Source organism: Canis lupus, chromosome 3 (genome assembly GCF_003254725.2).
Source record: "Canis lupus dingo isolate Sandy chromosome 3, ASM325472v2, whole genome shotgun sequence".
Classification (NCBI taxonomy): domain Eukaryota; kingdom Metazoa; phylum Chordata; class Mammalia; order Carnivora; family Canidae; genus Canis; species Canis lupus.
The window spans coordinates 71,891,105-71,905,102 of NC_064245.1; the positions used below are offsets into that span (position 1 = coordinate 71,891,105).

At 42.6% G+C, this 13,998-nt stretch overlaps 1 protein-coding gene and 1 pseudogene across 12 annotated transcripts in view; one reads left to right on the forward strand and one right to left on the reverse strand.

Moving 5' to 3' along the window:
• Positions 1 to 13,998, forward strand: part of APBB2 (amyloid beta precursor protein binding family B member 2) — a 375,499-nt gene that overhangs the window by 313,354 nt on the left and 48,147 nt on the right. The window lies entirely within an intron of this gene.
• LOC118354265 (heterogeneous nuclear ribonucleoprotein A3-like) lies at positions 10,585 to 11,784 on the reverse strand (annotated as a pseudogene).

The following is a 13,998-nucleotide window of genomic DNA, read 5'->3' on the forward strand; positions in this document are numbered from 1 at the left end:
CCCCCAGGGGAGGGAGAAGGCAGACCTGTCATTAGCGTACAACGCCCTACATTCTGGAGATTAGGAAGGTTTTGAATGTTCTTGTGTCAAGAACCAAGGACTAAGGCCAAAGGTCATGACAAAAGATGCTGTTGTCATTCAGGAAGTTACAAGGGCTTTCCAAGTTTGCGTCAGGAACAGGACAAAGACAAAATATCTGTGTCTTCTGATATGTTATCACAGTAGCACAGTCAGTCACTAAGAATTAGAGAACATTAGGTGGTACTCAAGGATTCTCACCTCCTACAATGTCAGGTGTTTGAGAGCTAGAATTGGTCAAGAGAAGCACTACTGGAGTAGGAATCCCAGCATTTGCAATTTAATCATGGATCTTCCCTTGTACTGATATTGGGGGGCTCTTAGTGTGCCCTCTTCTCCACTTAAAGTGGGGGTCACTGTCAGGATGGCAGGGATGTGGAGGTGCTTTTGTAGAAGTATCCTGCATTATCCCCAGTAGTACTCTTTTTATTGAGATGGTACTATTTCCTTAAAACATTGCCCTGGGTCAACTGTAACTATTATACAAAATTAAGAGAGGGGCACCTGGGCTCAGTTTGTTTAGCGTCTGACAGCTTGTTTTGGCCCAGGTCATGATTTCAGAGTCATGAGATCGAGCCCCATGTCAGGCTCTACACTGAGCATAGAGTCTGCTTGAGATTCTCTCTCCCTCCCTCCCTCCCTCTCCCTCCCCCTTCTGCCCCTCCCCTCGGTCTCTCTCTCTCAAATAAATAAATTTTCTTTTTAAAAATTAGAAGAAATTTAACCACATAGGAAGCTTGCATCTTTTTGCCTTTAAATATCTAAAATTTGTCCCATATTGGTTCCTGGGAGTCTTGACTAATAAGGTAAAGTCTCCTCAAAAGCTAACACTGGTGTTTAGACTTCCCCCACCAGTGGCTCTGTGGTCTTCTTTCTTACTGAGCCAGACTTTGGTGTTTAAATTCCACAGCCGTGAATTAAATCCTGGGAATGAATTGTGTTTGGTGCAGTTATTTCTTAATAGAGAAAAGTGAGAATGGATGAAAATTGTCCTGTGATGAGTTTTCAGGCCAGTCACTTGGGTTCAGAGACATCCTGCTACTGTCATACACGTGTCAGCGTGGGCTTCCCACTGGGCCTCAGGTTCCTGTTCTCCTGCTGCTCACCAGCCTCTCTCTTTAGACAAGAAATCAGTCAACTTACGTTCCCAGCTTTCCTTCTTCTGGCACACAGCCTGTGGGCACAGTCACCGTGTCCTATGTTTCTTCCAGAAGCTGGAAATTCTTCCCCTCTGAGCTGTTTCCCAAAGAGTACCCTGGGGAACTGCTGTTTAGAAAAGAAAAGAAGAGAAAAGGAATCAAAAACAGGAATTAAGAATTAAACTCAGGGCCCTCAAGCAAGGACCCCAGCTTCTGAGGGTAAAAATGTCCAGGAGCAGAATCAGGCTGGCACAGACACGGAGGCCGGAGAGTGGGAATAATACTAAACCAGACTTTGGGCCAGATATGAATAAATGAGCCAGATAGTTCATTCAGCAATCTCTCTAAATGCAGGAACAATTGTTTTGACTGTAAATAAAAGAAGACAGTGTCACCATGACAGACTGGATGTAGCACCGTCCACGTATCTGGAGAAGCTGGGTGGCAGGGAGAGAAAATAAGAATAAAACCTAAAACATCTTGATATTCAGGCTGATATTTTACACTGGAACCATGTCAGAGGTGAAGAGATGTTTGAAAGTCCTGGAGTGGGTAGATGGGCGTAAGAGAGCACAGTTAAGGACTCTAAGGAATTTGGGGCTGGGGACAGAGCAGATTACGGGGCTTGATGACATGGAGAACAGACTGGACATAGGGGATGGGGAGGAAGGTGACCATGAGTAGAAAGGAACTGGGCGTGGACTGCCTGCCTCTCTGCAGGAGATTGCTTCTCTAGGCCTGGTCACCATCCTGTGTCGCTACGTTTGCCCCTTTCGATGAATGGCTCCAAGCTGCATTGTCAAGGGCTCCTTTTTCTGCACAGGGTGCCCTGTCCTTTTGGAGATGATTCTCCGCAGAGCCATGGGCCCAGCCCAGGATGGAGCAGGTCGTGATGCAATTGAGAGTCTCTCTGTCTACTGGGAAATCATTCATGGCTCCTGCCTCTGATCCCTTAATCCTTCCTTACCACCCCCATGGGAGAACTCCTAAGTGCAGGTTTGTTGGAAACAAAGCTGGAAAAATTTAAGTCTCCACCTTAACCTCAGTAGAACCAGACATTTCTACATGGCCACTGAAACCAGGTTTCTCCCAGGAGAGATAGGGATAGGGAATGAGAGTATGGGTAATAAGTTTTACAGGAATTTTACATAGAGCACCAGCAGATGTGTCAATAGCATTTTTTAAAAAGAGTTAACCCTTAACTCTTTGATTACCAAATCTGTGAAATAGTTAGTTCAGATCAAAAGTATCTCCTCCCCTCTGGCTGAGGCCCCTCAGCAGTCTTCCTGCCTTCTCTTCCTTTGGATGTACCTGGGATGGGGATCGAGATGACAATAGGAAGGCTCAAGTCACTCCTAAATCTATAAACAGCTATCTGAACTCGAAAAATTCAGCAGTCCATTTTAAGTCCATTTTAACTCCCTTTGAAAGAAGCTTCTCTCCTAACTGCATACAAACCACAAGGTCACAGGTAGTGTGCCTGGCACCTACTTAGCTAACCTAGGGCCAGATCACCCTTGCACTTAGTTTAATAACAGCTGCTGCTTGCTGGAATACGGAACCAAATGTGTTAAACTAAAAATAGCAACAAAAACCACAAAAAACCCCACAAATCTATTAAACTCAATGTGGTCGGAACTGAGTGTGTCATCCACACACCTCGCCCCATTTTCAAAGTCATAGTCCTGTTTTCTAGGTCCACACATTCATTCACTTGTTTCCATGTGCGTGCATGCATTCATTCACTCAACTCCTGCTGAGTCCACTCTGGTTATGGCTCTGCCATCAGCTGCATGAGTCAGCAACTTGGGGTCCTCTTACCTTCCCTACCTGCCGGGAGTGGTCAGGCCCTAATGATTCTATCTCCTTAATAATTAGACCCAGGTATTATTTTCAGATAGCTAAAAATAGGCTCTCATATGTGCAGTAAGTAATAACCGAAGCTGGGACACTTCAGATATCCAGCGGCAGGTGAATAGATACACAGATTGTGGTATATCCATGCAATAAATATCCCCTCAGCAGTAAAAAGGAATCATCTACTGATATGCATAACTACATGGCTAAATCTCAAAAGAATTGTGCTGAGTAAAAGAAGCCAGACCCTCCTTCCCCTGCCCTCAAAAAAGAAAAAAGTATATACTGTATGATTTTCTTTATATAAAATTCTACAAAATGCAAGGTCAACTAATCTATAGTGACAAACAGCAGGTCAGCAGTTACCTGGTAAGGGACAGAAGATAAGGGATTATAAAGAGGCAAGAAGAATCTTTGGGAGTTCTAGATCTGTTCACTACCTTGATTATGGCAACGTTTCACTAGTGTATACCTATCAAACTCATCAAATTATATATTTTAAATATGTGCAGTTTATTGTATGTTGGTTATACCTCAATAAGGCTGTTTTAAACATAATTTTTAAAATATACAATGAGTAAACATGTCAAAGATTTATTTAACTAAAAAAAAAAAAAAAGATTTATTTAACTCACCATTGAAGGAACCAGCAGGACACCAAAATCAATTCAAAAGAATATAGGAAATGCTGAGAATCTTCAAAACTGCTAATTAAGCCACCAGGAAGCAGAGGTGCTTTTAAGAGTCACAAAGAACCTCAAGCAGGATGATTTAAATACACACATGTCCTCACTCCTTTCTATGTAGGCACATCTTAGTCAAATGGCTGAAACCAAAGCCAGAGAGAAAATCCCAACAGCGGCCAGGGGAAAAGAGAAAATGTTAAAATAGATGACTAAGTTAGATACAAAATTGGTTAATATTCTACTGGCAATAAAATCATCACCTTTGGGGTTGTCTGGATTTTTTTTGGCATAAAGTCACAGAAATTATTTGCAGCTAATTGATCTCCCATAAATTAACCGCTAACTTCACAGAGTCTGAGTCCCAGTCAGTAGTAAAAAGTAAGTCAGACAAGATAACATTTCTCTAGAGCTGGACTGTCCAGTACCATAGCTGCTGGTCACAGATGGCTCTTGAGCCCTTGAAATGCAGCTAGTCAGAATTGAGATGTGCTGTGAAGTGTAAAATACACACGAGGATTTTGCACACACAAAAAAAATGTAAAATATCTCAAAACAACATTCTATGTTGATTGCGTGTTGAATGATAATTCTCTGGACATGTGAAGTTAAATAAAATATATTATTATATAATTATATAATCGTAATAATATAATAAATATACAATATTATATAATCATAAAATCTATTATTATATATTATTAAAGCTTCCTTTTAAAAAAATGTGACTACAGCAAAAATTACCTGTGTGGCTTGCGTGACATGGCTAGTGGACAGCGCAGCACTAGAGAAAGAAGCAACCCTTAGGCAGGCCGATTCAGTGTTGCTCCACCGTGACGCTGAGAAGGAACAGTTTTCCCTACTACCTCTTAGGCTCATCTCTCCACCCCCATCCCTGACCCCCATCCTTCCCTCTCTGTCACCTGGTATTCCCCTCCAAATAACCTGCCAACTGCAGCCCAAGGAACCTTCCTGACAGGTGAAGACATGTTCCTGCTGTTTAGAGGCTGGGGTGTGCCCTCCAGGGGCAGCATGTGGTCTCACCCCTGCCTGCTGCTCCAGCTCCTTCGCCCCAGGCTCCCCCCACCACCCTCCTGCACGGTGGGCGAGAGAACATTCCCCGCCTCGACTGCCCTGTCTTGCCTGCTCATTTTCTAAAGCCTCTTCGTGAAACCTTTATGCTTCCTTCTGGGGAACCAGCTGCTCCCTGCCCTGGGACACAGCCAGAGGCTATGGAACCTTCGACGCCAGCACTCCCAAGGAAGCTCTGCTTAACTTGCCGATCGTGTGTGTGTCTACCCACAAGAAAACAAGTTTTGCAAGGGCAGTTATCAGATTTTTAAAAACTGTTGTGTGAACCCCCACCTTTTTTATAGTCATCAGTTTTTTTCTATCACTGGCTTTCAAACTATTTGTAGTAACCCATAAGAAATGCGGTTAATGGCATGACCTAATTCCCCCCTGTCTCCTTTATTCTTTCACATTTAACTAACAAATTTCACAGCAGTACTTAGCTTCACTGTGTGTTCTGTTCTTTGATTTTTGTTTCTTTGCTACTCTATTGTTTGATGTGTGTGTGTGTGTGTGTGTGTGTGTGTGTGTGTGCATGGCAGAGGAGACGCTCGTCTGTCTCCTCTCTCAGCCTCTCCATCCTGGCCTCTCCATCCTGGCCTCATCTCGGCCTTGGTCTTAGTCTCACTCCTGGCTCAGCCTCTCCATCTGTTCCTTTCCAGTCTCAGGTTCCCAGGACCTCTGTCCACATCTCTCCCCCTCTCCCCCTCTCCCCAGTGAGCCCCCTCCATTTCTCCAGAACCCTCCACCCAAGCTCAGACAGGCCCCAAGGCTGCAGGGGGATGAAGCTGCCCCTTCTCCTAGGGGAGGAGGAGATGAAGGGGGCTGCCCCTCACCCGGCCTCCAGCCCTCCTGCCTGCCCCCCCTACCCCACCAGCCCCTATTTATTTAACTCTTAAAATGCTGTTTATTACCACTAGCTAATCCTAGTGTGAATAACACTGATTTTGGTTAATTTTTCCAAAAAGTATTTGAACCAAACAACATTCTACCAGCTTAATAGCTGTCATTTAATTTTTTAAAGATTCCATGAACAGATCATTGGGAGAAATAGTATTTGCAACATCCTGCTCTCAGAGAGGGGCCTACACACACAGCTTAGCTGTTGAAGGCTTTGGGCTGTTTTGAACTTTTAATACTTTGTGAGCATAAAACACATTATTTGCTTCATACAAGTGGACTTTGAAGAGGATCAGTATTTCTGGGACCTGCCGGGTTAGAAGTACCCTGATCTAGGGGTTCTGAATGATAACTCTATCAGTTATAACAAAGCTGGGTTTTAACACTTTGCTTAGCACGCCACCCCCCATGACTTCACTGAAAAGTGTTATATTCTTCTGAGCATAGCTTTCTTTGCAGTCAGTGAATATTGACTCTCTTAAAGAATTAGGTTAATGGTGAAAATTGCATAGTTGGTCACATTTGCTTTATTGCCAGAAAGTTTCAAGTGAAATTAAATCCTTAACTGCAATAATAATGCTAGACTAAACCATATGACTGTCGTTTTCTTTTTTTTTACATCAGAAACGGTTGAATGCAATTCAGGTTCATATTTAACCTAATTGATTTACAGAACTACTTCTTCCTTCTATTTGGTTTTATTTTTTTTTTTTTTCTCTTTTTTTTTTTTTTTTTTTTTTCTATTTGGTTTTAAATTTTACTTTTCTAATCGAAGAGCCTGATAGGATGTTTGCCTTTTATTGTAAACCACTTAATTTTTTTCTGAAGCACATGGGATATACATTTTAATAATTACAAAGTCCAGTTGTAGTGCCCTTTAATGGCATGTTTAAAATACAGATAATTTTTTTCCCTGGCTTTCCTATTTTTCAGTAATTGACAAATGCTGTGCATTCTGCAGCAGGAGTATTTTGAGGGTTTTTTTTTTCCCCTATGTAAAAACCCAGAGCAGCTAAAAGAACAGCAAAGTTAATAATATATCTCTACAGTAAATTAATATTTATTGGCCAATCGAAATGACATTTGTGGCTTCCTACATGAATTAGAGAATAACAGTGTCACAGAAACCACCTCAGCCCTAAAGGTACTTGCTTGCCAGACTTACTTTTCTTACCACCAGGGATCCCATTACAAAGATAAGCAGTGATTACCAAAAGCATTACATCTAATGGATGGTGTAGAATTTCTTAATATATTTTCCCCACAAATTCGGTGGCCCAGAGTAATTGCACCCCTTTCTTGCCTAAAGGAAATGTCTTGGTTTATCTCTATATAGCTTCTAGCTAAAGAGTTGCTTTGTCTTTTTTATTGACATAAGAGAAGCTGTAGAGGATATTTATTAAGGAAGATAAAACCTAATCCTATTCATTAAATTCGCTAAGTCAAGGATTGCAAATAAAAAGGAGGGGAAAAATTGTTTTAAGATAAGGTTTTAGTAAGTCTGTGCTATAGAAATTAGAGTGATACTTAAAAAAAAAGAAAGATGGTATATATCTTAGGTCTTTAAATCTTGAGTCACTTTTAATCATAATATTGTTAATCATCCTGTTAGACCTTGGAACCATGCTATTAGAACAGATTATACCAAAGAATCGTGTTAATCAGGACAGCAGAAGAATAGAAATGGCTGTCATCATCTAGGAGGGGCACCAGTCTTTTTTTTTAAGATTTACAATTATAATTTAACGATAATTGTACCTGTATGTTTTTAAGTGATCTGTCTTGGTATTCTTTATGCCCAAGGTCCCATCATCCTCATTCCTACTTTGAGGTATCAAGCTATTGAGTTTCTTTTCTCCTTCCTTCCTCTGTTAGATGGTCCAATCCACCCCTCTGGGGATTTATTAGACACTCATTTATTATCCCTACTACGTGTCAGCCATGGTAGTTGGCACCAAGGATGTAGCTATGAGCAAGAACCTCACAGTCCCTGCCCACCTGGGGTGTATTAAGTAGAATAGTAAGTAATTAACATGAGTCCTTGAGACTCATGAATCACTTTGTAATGTACCTGTCAAGCATTATATTGACATGGCTGTCCTTATAGCCTAATTTGGTCCCACCTTTTCTGGTAGCCTGTCACCTTTTGTATCAGTCAGCACTGGTTAGGTTATGCTGCAGTAACAACCAAAGGCCTCAGTGGCTTAAAACAACTCTCGTTCTGCTAAATGTCCATGGCAGATTGGCTGGAGGCACTGCCTCATGCTATGTCCCAGGCCGATGATACAGTCACTGGTAGACTAGAGTATTGCCAGCCATGGTCACAAGAAGAAAAAATGCACTGACTCTTAAAACGTCTGCCTGGAAACAACACTGAACTTTTGCTCACGTTACATTGGCCAAAGCAAGTCATATAACCAATCATGAGTTCAGGGGGTGGAGAAATACACTTCTGCACTAGGAAGGGGACCAAATATTCACACCACTGCGGTGCTGTATGATCTCTTTTATTTCTGTAGTCATGTACATGTTATTGGCACTTAATCTCTTCAACCTTGTGCTGTTACTTAACATTGTAGGTGTGTATGTCTCCCCAAGAAGATTATAAATCCTTGACAGCCAGCACTGTGTCTTATACTTCTCTGTATGTGACTCAACACAATTCTTTCCTTATACTAGGGGCTTAAGGATGCTTTTGATTATATGAAGAAGAGAATGAAGGGAGATTAATCAGGACTCTTTACATGTTTTAATATAATGCTTTATAGTTCACTAAGGGTCTGTGCACACTATCTCCTTTAATCTTTCTTTTTTTAAATATTTTATTTATTCATAAGAGACAGAGAGAGAGAGAGAGAGAGAGGCAGAGACACAAGAAGACACATGACTCCATGCAGGGAGCCCGATATGGAACTCAATCCCGGGATTCCAGGATCATGCCCTGGGCTGAAGGCAGGTGCTAAACCGCTGAGCCACGGCATCAGCATCCCTAGGCATCCCTCCTTTAATCTCTCCAGAGACTAAAGGACATATCATGATGCTTTTTATAGATCAGGAAAGGGAGACCTAGAACTTTCATATGACTTGCTTGGTGTTGCACCCAAAAAAAAAATTATGGAGCCATGTCTAAAACCATGAATCCTAAATTCTGAACCAGTGCATTTTGCTATTCCTTTTAGCTGTTAATGGGAACACCTGTTTTCTCTTGTGCTGAGGATCACACAGGGGAAGGGAGAAAGAAGCTTCAGAAAAAGAGTTGAAAGCCCCTGACCAGGATCTCCTGGTATTCATTCAGGTGCCAGCCAGGCTGAGAAGCACACAGCCACACCTCTCAGCTTGTAATCAGCAGGTCGGTGGCTGTCATAACATAATGCCACAAACTTGCTGGCTTACGACAGAAATGAATTCTCTCACAATCTAGAGGCTAGAAGTTCAACATTCATTTCAGTGGGCAAAATCAAGGCGTTGGCAAGACCCTACTCTCTCTGGAGGCCCTGGGAAGAATCTGTTCCTTTCCTCTTCCAGCTTGTAGTTGCTCTGACTTTCTTTCTTTTTTTTTAAATAATAAATTTATTTTTTATTGGTGTTCAATTTGCCAACGTACAGAATAACACCCAGTACTCATCCCGTCAAGTACCCCCCTCAGTGCCCGTCACCCATTCTTTGGCTGTGGCCATCACCCCAGTGCCTGCATCCTCTTCATGTCACCTTCTCTTCTGTGTGTGTGATCTCTATGCCCCTCCCCTATGGGGACACTTGTGATTGGATTTAGAGCCCGTTCAGATAATTCAGGATAATACCCCCATTTCAGAATCTACAACTTAGACCGTTTTTCCTTATAAGGTAATATTTACAAGTTTCAGGGATTAGGACCTGATACTTTGGGGACCATTGTTCAACCTTACCACAGTCAGGATGGTGGGAACCCCCTCTGCTACCCCAGCTCTTTCTCCCTTGCTCTGCTCCTCCCTCCTCCTTCCTTTACCCTCACCTCCTCCCTCCTCTGGATGGTCCAGATTATATGATATCTTGGAAGGACCTTTGGAGTTCAACACAGCCAGCCAGACTCCTGGATCTGCCTCTTCTTGGCTGTGTGACTCTGAGCCTTTGTGTCCTCCTGTGTAGAGATGGGGACAGAACCTGCCTCCTGCCCCACTCCATGCTGTCCTTCCCTCCAGCGCCACCTCCTCGGTACCTACAGCGTGGGGTGTAGTGGGCAGGAGGGAGAGGATGCTGCCCATTGAGATTCCCAAGGCACCTCCCCCATTTATTTTTCACAGTGAAGTTAAAAACACACAGTGTTTATTAAATAATTAATCATCCTTTCCTAGAAGGGTTATTTCATTTCATGGGTGAGCAGTTTATTGCCAGACAACTGTCTTCCTCCAAAATGATGTATAACATGATTTGATGTCTACATTTTTAGACACTAGAATGTTTTTTCTCCCTGCCATTTAAACTTGGAGGTAGTTTAGTGCAAATTCGTTGTTCTTTTTCATTTTGAGAGAGACACATGTGCACAGCGGAGTGACCTCATATTTTCCATTTCTTTCTTTCTTTTTTTTTTTTTTTTTGAAAGTTAAAAATTCCTTAATTTTTTATTCCTGGTACCACTACCACAATTTACAGGGCAATATACCTGATGTAATGAAAAGAAAAAGAAAAAGACAAAGCTACAACAGATAAAAGACCTCAGGAATGTACATCTAATTGACACTACATTGCATTAATCAATAGCTGCACTTTTTGCAAACTGTGGCTACGACAGTCCTGAACAAGAAGGATTTCCTGTTTAAGCTGCAGTAACTTTTCTGACTATGGATCATTGTTCCTCCTGTGGCAGATTTTTACAGTTCCTCTAATGCATTTGGGACAACTGTCTCAAAGTAACCTGCAGCTTTCCTGACAACTCCTTGCTCTCTCTCCTGCTAAGAACTGTAGCCCTTTTCTTCTGAAATTTTTTTAGAACCTTCTGCTACCATATCCACCACTTCCACCACCAGATCCATAACCACCACCATAAGGACTGCCCGAGCTTCTTCCACCAAAACTGCCCCCCTTCATGGGTCCATAATTTGATTGCTGTTGTCCACTATAATTTCCAAAATCATTATAGTTCCTACCACCACCATAGTTACCACCACCAAAATTTCCTCCTTCATTGTATCCTCCTCCACCACCACCATATCCGCCTCCTTGGTTTCCGTATCCTAGTCCACCACCACCATAGCCTCCTCTACTACTATAACCAGGACCACCACCATAGTTGCCACCATCACCTCCAAATCCATTATATCCACCATCACCTCCTCCATAACTACCTCTGCTGCCACCACCTCCACCACCATAGCCTCCTCTTCCACCAAAGTTTCCACCACGGCCAAAATTACCACCACCTCCAAAGTTTCCTCCACGATCCATAAAGTTGCCAGATCCATCTCCACGACCTCTTTACGATCCAGCAGACTGCATCTCTTGTTTAGAAAGGGCCTTTTTCACTTCACAATTATGTCCATTAATAGTGTGGTATTTCTGAACAACAATTTTATCAACTGTATCATGATCATCAAAAGTTACAAAAGCAAATCCTCTCTTTTTTCCACTCTGCCGGTCTTCCATAACTTCTATGGTTTCAATTTTGCCATACTTTTCAAAGTAGTCTCTCAAATTATATTCTTCTGTATCTTCTTTAATACCACCAACAAAAATTTTCTTCACTGTTAGGTGGGCACCAGGCTTTACAGAATCCTCTCTAGAAACAGCTCTCTGGTTCCACTACACACCCATCACCTTGTGTGGTCGGGCACACATTGCTGCATCCACCTCTTCAACACAAGAGTAAGTCACAAAACCAAAACCCCTGGAACGTTTTGTTTGGGGGGAGTCTCTCATTACCACACAATCTGTAAGTGTGCCCCATTTTTCAAAATGTTCTCTTAAACTATCAGTTTTCTCAACTGCTCGGGTTCCTTTGGATCATGGCCCTTCTCCCCGTGGCGGAGGCGGCGGTGGCCAGAGTCCGGCTGGGGGCGACCTGGCGGCAGTTTTACCTCCATTTTGAGACCGGACTTGCCTCTTCCAACTCGATTTCAATATGGGACTGAGAGGAAGAGGTATTTTTCCATTTCTAAAGCACTGTGTAGAACCTGATATGCCAATGCACACAAATTCCAGTAATTTTTAGTTTTTACTAAATATTTAGTAGTAAATACCACAGACAGTAAACCTTTACAGCATTAGGCCTATATAGTTGGCAAGGAAACTAATACAATAGTATAAACCAAGAAATGTCAAAGCCACTTTTTTTTTTTTTTCTCAGAAGTCTTTGTGGTTTCACATGTTTCTCATTTGCCTTCAAAATCTAAAATCCTGGCCTATTTTGTTTATAAAGCAGTCCCTTCGGACATTTGCCTTATTTTTAGGAAATGTTTATCCTAATGCCAGGTTAGCAAATAAGGGTTACTCGCCATCTTTGACATGATGACATTAGGGACCTGAACTGCTGGAGTGAGAAAAGCCAGGAGACCAAAACCAGCTGGCTGAGGAGTCCGCCATCTGTTGGTTACACCTGCCATGGACATGGAGCAGGAGGGCATAGGCATGACACTGAGTAACCATTGAATCTGTAATTCACTATTGGAATGTACTCCATCTAGGCCTTACCCAGTCAGATTGTCCCAGGTCCTCATATAACAATGACTTATAAGCAGAATGAGACCTAAAAATACAGAGAACAAACTGTTGATGGTTCCCAGAGGAAGAGGGAGGTTTGAAGGGGCGTAGGAGATGCAAGCTTTCAGTTGTGGAATGAATAAGTCACGGGAATGAAAGGTACAGCACAGGGGACATTGTACAATGGTATTGTGATAGCGCTGTGTCGGGGACAGATGGCAGCTACACTTGTGGTGAGCACAGCATAATGTATAAACTTTTTCTGTTATATACCTGAGACTAATGTAACGTTGTGTGTCAACTGTACTCAAGAAAATTTGGAGGGACGCCTGGGTGGCCCAGTGGGTTAAGTGACCGACTCTTGATTTCGGCTCAGGTCATGCTGTCAGGGTCCTGAGATTGAGCCCCAGGTCCCATGTGAGGCTCTGCACTGAGCATGGAATCTGCTTAAGATTCTCTCCCCCTCTGTCCCTCCTCCCCCACTCCTGGATATGAGCGTGTCCTTTCTCTCTCTAAAAAAAAAAAAAAAAGAAGAAGAGGAAGAGGAAGAGGAAGAAGAAGAAGAAGAAGAAGAAGAAGAAGAGAGAGAAGAGAGAAAGAAAGAAGAAGAAAGAAAGAAAGAAAGACAGACAGAAAGAAAGAAAGAAAGAAAGAAAAGAAAGAAAGAAAGAAGGAAGAAAAGAAAAACGAGTAATTTTTATACCTGAAAAGTAAAAATGGGGGGGTGGAGCATGGGTCAAATATTGAATACTCTCAATACCTATCATCATATCCAAAATTTAGTAGTTTACTGATAAATACCTATTGAAGGAAAAAAAGAGTTGTTTGTCTGGAAAACTAACCATAGTTGCAAAGGGAGAACTTGGTAGATGCAAAGGGAGAACTTGTTTTTAGGACTGATTATGAATCAGGAGGGCTGAGTTTGTAGCAGCTCCCGGTACAAAGCGGTCTACAGTGTTCAGAACCACCAAGGACACCCTGTCCATTTGTCAATTTGTTGGGGACAAGCAGCATAACTGCAGTGTTTGAATATTAAGTGTCTAACAATAAACACATAGCATTTGCAACAGTGTGGCCTTTTGTTTTTGCTGGCCACACCTCTGGAAGAAATCAAATGGATTTTCAATCAATGGATTTCAAATGAAAAAGATTTAAATCCCAATCCTGCCACTTACTGTGTGTGTGTTTTTGGGCAAATTACATCACTCTCTCTATAGCTCAGTTTCTCCATTGGGTAATACCATTGTCTACCTCCTGGGGGTAAATGGGTTCCCCTTGCTAAGAGCTGAGGACAGTGTCTGGCGCCTACAGGGTGAGTGCACTAGTCCCAGTGCAGGCTGTCCCTGGGTCTGGCCACTGGAAGGTGCTGAAGGAAAGAAGTGCCAGCCAGGTTCCTCTCCCCTCTCTGGGCCTCGGGCTGTGGCTCCTCTTGGCTCCAGCCACCTCTGCATACCCCACTGTGGTAGTGGCTCCTCTGGGTAGTCTTGATCCCTGGGCCCTTCAGCTAGGGCACAGTAGGTTGCATCCTGCTGTTGCTCATCTCTGAGGGCCTCGCTGTCTCCCGTTTGCTTTTCTACTCTTCCATCACCCATGTCACC